Source organism: Pezoporus occidentalis, unplaced genomic scaffold, assembly GCF_034315485.1.
Source record: "Pezoporus occidentalis ecotype Australia unplaced genomic scaffold, CSIRO_AGI_Poc_V1 ctg1, whole genome shotgun sequence".
Lineage (NCBI taxonomy): Eukaryota > Metazoa > Chordata > Aves > Psittaciformes > Psittacidae > Pezoporus > Pezoporus occidentalis.
In genome coordinates this window covers 13,965,982-13,972,687 of record NW_026912778.1, presented here as the reverse complement: position 1 = coordinate 13,972,687, position 6,706 = coordinate 13,965,982, and the positions used below count along the sequence as shown (strand labels likewise).

General features: G+C 35.8%; 1 long non-coding RNA gene across 1 annotated transcript; it reads right to left on the bottom strand.

The window, feature by feature from the left end:
• Positions 1-501: 501 nt before the first annotated feature.
• Positions 502-3,977, bottom strand: LOC134169182 (uncharacterized). The gene is made up of 3 exons (XR_009966869.1): positions 3,806-3,977; positions 2,429-2,524; positions 502-1,425 (listed from the first exon to the last, which is right to left on the bottom strand). It is a non-coding gene; the product is annotated as an uncharacterized LOC134169182 (long non-coding RNA).
• Between the last annotated feature and the right edge of the window lie 2,729 nt (positions 3,978-6,706).

Sequence of the window (6,706 nt, the reverse complement as noted above, 5' to 3'; positions counted from 1 at the left end):
AACTTCAGCTTATGCTTCCTACTACCATACTGTTCTGTCTGTTCATCTATTATGACTTTTTACCTCAGTCTTAAATCACATAAATCTTAATCTACTTTACAATTTCCTTGCACTTGAGATTGCCTTTATTTACATTTGTCAGGTGGCTGCCAGAAAGGGTATAAAAATATTACTAGAAAATTCATAATTCATGAATTACTAGAAAATTCATAAGGTTCTCCATTTTGGAATTACAATTAATAACAGGCATTACCTTTAAGAATTACAAAATTCCCAGTTTAGTCTATATGCAACCAAAACAGACAGCAAAGAGAAACTCTACAAAGGACTCAAAAATTACATGGGCTGAATTATTTTAAGATGCTTTATTTTCACAGGTAATACTGAGGCCTGGTATCACATAGCATGTATACCATGACTCACAGGAGACATCTGCAAGCTCAGGTGGCTTCTTCCTGATTTTCTGCCATTGTTACTGTGGCTCTTTTGGTCATTTCTTGTTTTGAATTCTGTACATGCTATCACTCAGACAGATGATGTTACTATACATATTTTACTTCAGAGATATTTCCCACAGGTAGCAGAGACAAACAGGTTTCATAAGGAAATGCAAACAAATACATATAATAAGTCAAAACGACTGTGTGTTAAAATCCTGTCCAAATCTAAAACTTCATCATTTGATACATGTTTTTCAGTACCTAGAGTCCTTTGCATAGCATGCAACAGGTCATTTTGTGATTATTACAATTATTTTCTGCATTCAAATATGTACCAGATCTCTCACCAGGGAAAAAAATAAAAAATAAATTAAAAAAAAAGAAAGAATGACAATCCCTATTCTAAGAAACTGACAACATGGGATTGTTGTAAAATACAAGAAATTATGAAGCACAAAGTAGTGCTGAAGGAAAATAAAAGAAATACATAGTTTTGCAGTAAACATTATCATCATTGTTCCATCAGAAATTACAGCTCAGTGGCAGTAGTTGGGAATAACTTGGGTTTAGACATTCTGAATTTGAAGAACAGGCTGCAATTCACATAGACGGTACAGATTTTCTTTTGCCTGCCTTTGGGGCTGTTGAAATATTTCTTCTCTGTTCATTCCCTTCTCCACTGCCAGCTTAATCCACTTTTCATAAGGTGTTGCAACACTGCTCAGACAGAGGAAGCCCAGTTCCATGATGACAGCTGCAAAACCAATAGCTTTTCCATGTTCCACCTGTTTTATACACATGAAAACAAATCCTCTTGCAACAATTACAGGCTAAAGTGAAACAGGCTGTATAAAAATGTGCCCACACCAACAGGCAGGAGCTGAGAAGGTGAGCATGACAGTTACCTCAACTTCCTTTTCCAAGTTGTTTGGCAAGGATACTGTGAACATTATAGTCACCTAGCACAGAATTTTTATATGAACACCTGAAAAACATGAAAAGAAAAAGGAATGGAGATTTATGAATCCAATTTCTAAATCTCTTTGTGTTTAGCCAGTGAAAGAAAAAGATTTTAATGAAGAGGCACATCCTATTCATACTTAAATCTGTGTAAATCTAGCACAAAACCACTGTCTTAACAGAATTAAGACTTTACAGAATCAGTCATAATCAGACATTATGCATTTTCCTGAAAAACCTTCACACATGTTCAAATTTCAGCTTCACATTACAGTCAAAATTTCCTGGTAAAAATGATATAACTAAGCAGGAACAGCCCACGGCTTCTTTTACATAATCATTATCGTTAGTTTGCATGACTCATGGGTATGAGAGAGCAATACAGTGGCAAACCTACCTACATCTGTGGTGAATGGCAGGTGCAAAAGTCAGGCACCCACCTCTGAGTTCTTCTAGTACTTCAGTTTAGTGCCTAGTTGTCATTCACCCCCCCTTTATGTCACCTTCTTCCACTACCACTGTCAGGAAGCCTAAAATACAGTTATAACCTAATAATATATTTCCAACTAAACAAAACCCAGAAGATTATTGTCTTACATTTAACATGGGAGTGTAAATGTAAACTTCTTCAGTCAATTAACAACATTTATCCCAAGTCTTATTTTTAAATTATATAAGGAATTCAAGCCAAGGAATTCAAATTCTAATGGTATGTGGTTAATCTCTTTAGCTCAATAGAAATTGCTTGAGATAATTTAGGATGAAACATGCAAATACACATGAAAGAAATACAATTTATATTTTTAGTATACTAAAAGTTGAAAAGTTGTCTGATATACATCAATGTATGACACATTGTTTTCTCTACTTCTGCATCTGATCTCTCACAACCATAATCATCTAGGATTACCATTAAACATGTACATGTTTTTAAAGGAGGCTAATCTTACTTCAGTTTCAACTAGACAGGGTTAGACATGAAAGTCTGCATGAACAGTCCATTTCCTATTAGGACTCATGCAAGTTACCTGTCCTCTGAGGCTCCGATTTTGCAGCTGTCATCTTTCCCAGAGTTTGGGCAATGAAGGAATCTTTTGTTCTGCTGAAAAGTGGTGCATTGTTCCCTGCTCAGGTGCCCAGAACAAAAAGTATAAGAGAATACAATGAGCTTCTCTCCAGACTGGCTTAAAGGTTTTTTTTTTCTGTATGGAAGATTTTTCACTTAATGAAACTTTCCTTCCGCAGACTAAGAAAAATTGCAACTTTGTATTTAAGACCTTGAGATATAGGATAAAGATTACAAAATATTTTTAAAAGTCATTAAGTGTCTAAGCCAAAAGTAGTCTCTTTACAAGCATAACAGTAATGTTATGTTTGTATGTTTTTATTTTGCTTGAGCTATGCAGGCAATTTACTTATTTCAACAACAATAACCAGGTTATTTCCAGACATTTCCAAAAAACACTACTCGGCTGCCTTTATTTATTCTGGTTGTTAATGAGAAATCCCCACACAATGGGTTTTCCCAAATTGCGAGAGGAAAGATCTTCAGTATTATTTTTGCCTATTTTATGTACTATTTTAATGTATTCCAAAGAAAAGGGCTACCTCATCACTTCTACCTCACATTAAGATCATAAACCCAAGACGAGTTACAAAGGACAATTGACTAGCTATAGAAAAATTCCCTGTGAAACACATTCTTGGATTGAATTTCTTTTACACTCTCAGATATATGTTCAGCTCCCTGCAAGATATCACATGCTGGGGAAAACCCTCTAGAAAGAGAGGGATTTCTCTACTTTGAGGAGCAAATTTCTTCATTCTCAAGGGAGATAAAATGTCAAAGCACAGGTTTAGTAGGTGAACAAATAAAAGTCACTTCAAGGAGACAAGAGCCTGTAACACATGAAAACTGGCAGCGAGTCTGCATTAGCATTTTTGTTTGGATTGGAAATACACTTCCAGTACAAATCTCCTAATATTCCTCAGTTAACATGCTTTGATTTGCGCTACAGGATTGTCTCAAACCACCCAGAAGTGGATCCCTTCAGATGAAACTAAACCAGGAGATGTGCATCTTATTAATGCCAACACAAACCTGGGTCAGAGTGCTCTAACCAGTAATTGCCATGCAGATCAGGAGACCAGACTAGAGCTATTCTGAAATAAAATCTCCCAAACATGCACAGCATGTGTTCTAGATCCTCAAAAATCAATTGGTTTTCTTTCTAGATCTGTTATATTCTGCTTCACTGCTTGTCAATATGGTCATGCTGTGAAAGAGGCAGACAACAAATAGGCCTTACTGGATCAAGGGTACTTGCAAGGTAGCAAAAGGTGTTGCACAGCATTTGACAAAACTGAAAAGGCCACCAAACTGGCTGAAGAAAAAAACCCATTACCTGTTAAAAATGCAGTTTTCAGGACAGATAAGGATAAGCCACTTTTATTCTACCTGGCTGTCACAGTCTTCTGAAAGAATCAGCTATTCTTTTCACATTTTAATAACAACTATTGACTCCACTAAAGAAAACTCAGAGGCTTTTAAGGTTAGGAACTCACAAATGCAAGGTACACCCAGTAGAAAACACTGCAGATACTCAGGAAATATTCAGGCCAAGACCATTTTTCCAGAAGCCACATGAGCTGGGAGCAGCTTATTGTATAGAAGTGGCTTAATGCTTTTTATCTCATTTACACCCTACTGAGCTCCACCCAGCAGGTGTATATGCTCTGAATCAAAGGCATAGCATGGAAAAGCACTTGTGATATAAGCTCTGGTTAAATAGGAAATACCAGTTTGCCTCCTAAATGCTAAATAGGGTGAAATAAATCATGTTTGATAAATATATTCTGATTAAAATAGTTAAGATATTTCTTTATTGGATGCAGTGAGGTAAGGTGTTTTTAAAGGTGAATACATGCATTTCTTAGCTGCAGGCTGTCATAAGGTCCTGCTCATCACTGCTTTGTCCATTTTGTACCAGGAGATGGTGTGTAAAGCTGCCAATTCAGTACAGCAGTGTATTCATCTTGACCTCAATTGCATAAAAAAACATAAAGGTAGGTACAGGTCATTAGGTTATTAAGCCCAGAGCTTACTACTAACAGCCTTTATTATTTGATATGTGTTCATCTGTGGTTACCATGAATGCACCTTTGAAAGATGCTTTGTGAAGTTGTGGTAATTAACTATTTACCAGCAAATATAGATATAACTTATAAAACTTCCACAGTTCTGTGAAGCAATAAATGTTTCTTTTCTTACACCAGCTATATTGACCAAAATGCTTAGAGAGGTAGTAGTCACTCAAACCCTGCTAAGGAGTCCTGTGTGGTACATTCTAACAATATTCAAACTCTGTGAAGAACCTTCCTGTGTTACCCAATTGTTACCATGTAGTTACAGGTACAAGGTTTTTGTTTGCAGGATTATTCTTTCCATCCTCTCTTCCTGTCCTTTTCCCAAAAACTGATTACACATGCAAAGTACAACATATTTTTTCTCCCTTGGCTACTGCTGTTTTGCACCAGCTTGGTACAGGTGCTCAGAAGGTTTGCTATATCAGTTAGTTGATTTATCTTTTAACTTATGTAATACTAAGTAACCCTTCTAAATAATTCCCACATTACATATTTCAGATCGTGAATTTAGAAAGGTTTGTTAAAATACTGGAAATATAGACCCAACAAGATCACCCACACTCACATATGGGAACAGTATGTGGAAGAGAAAACCTTTTCCACCTTTGCAAAAAGCCATGTATCTACTAATAGAATTTGGTGGGAAACTTCCAGTAAGTACAGGCTTTTCTGTAACCCAACCTGATAGTGTTTGTTTTGCCACCTGAACGGATGAAACAGCACCCAATGGAAGTGCTTTACCTCTTTCTACATGATTGTTATATATCTGCAAGGTGAAAAGCAGACTGGTTGGACTCTCACCTCTGGAGTACACTATTTTTCACTGCAAGTCTAGTGAATAAGATATAGAAAGATGAATTTGTCTTCTGCTGATTAGGAGCAGCAAACTCACATCTATGCTCAAAATACTGCTGAACAAATCAGTCTGTGATGTGAGGTGTGAGAGAAGACATCTTTTCTTGCAATTTTGGCTGTCAGAGAGTGCAGTTTTGGACTAGATGAGATCAAATCTAATGGCTACCAAAACAGGTATCTCCACGTCTCATTTCTGTCTCCACTTGTGTGCTCTAGCCCCTTCTTTTGTGTAAATGACTTTGTGGCTTCAGGGTATCTCAGCTCAACTGACTGATCTGATAGAAAACTAAAGAAATGGAAAAGAAAAGAAAAAAAAAAGATTGGTCTTCTGTCAGATCAGCAAAGTGAACCAGTTCATCCTATGAACATATTGCTCCAATAAATTTATTAGCATTAATAGAGACAGCAAACTTCAAAATTGCGTGCTTTTGAAATTGCTGTAAAGAGTGGGGTGAGAACGTAGCTTGTATTAATTAAAAGATAGAAACATTCTGTTTGGAAGATTAGAAGATAACAAGTCGATATTTAGGGATTCTTCGGGGTGTTTTTAGTGAAAAGTTACCATTACAATGAACTTATACTCTCAGTCTGCAAAGAAACGCAAATAAAACCTTCATTATCTCTCTATAGTCTCTTAGATAATGAATTTCAGAATAAATAGTAATGCAATATAACAAACTATTTTTAAAACCGCTTGTCCTTCAATCAGAGGTGGATACAAGAATTGCTTCTACAATTTCCTAAGTTGCTTGTAACATTTGAATAAACAAAGCACTGTTGACTGGAATATTTGCAAGAAAGCTCTGGTCATCAAACTCTTTAATTATTCCAGGAAATGTAATGAGTGTTCCATACACAGAGAAAACTAGCTCATGTAAAGTTTGTGAAATTACCACAATTTAATATTACAGAGATGTCTTTATTTTTCATTAATATTTTGCACTATTTCATCAATTGAATTATCAGACATAGATTTAACAGTTTGCATTTGTAAAACAGAGACACATTTCCAAACAAATATTTCAGCTTTCTTTTTATCTCTTGACACGCTGAAATTAGTTAGTACATTAGTTACTTTCGTTAATATTTTGGGGGAGGATTGAGACATTGCTTTAAATTTCCCTTCCAGTCAAAGAAACTGCTATTTGTATGTGTAGCCCCAGAATAGTTTAGCTCTTGTTCTGCGAAGTTTTGAATTACCACCAAGTGGTAATTCAGGTAAATATAAATATCAGCTTTCAATACGAAATCAAGTACAACAGGAACAGGATGAGAAATATATAATACATACCAAATCTGTATTT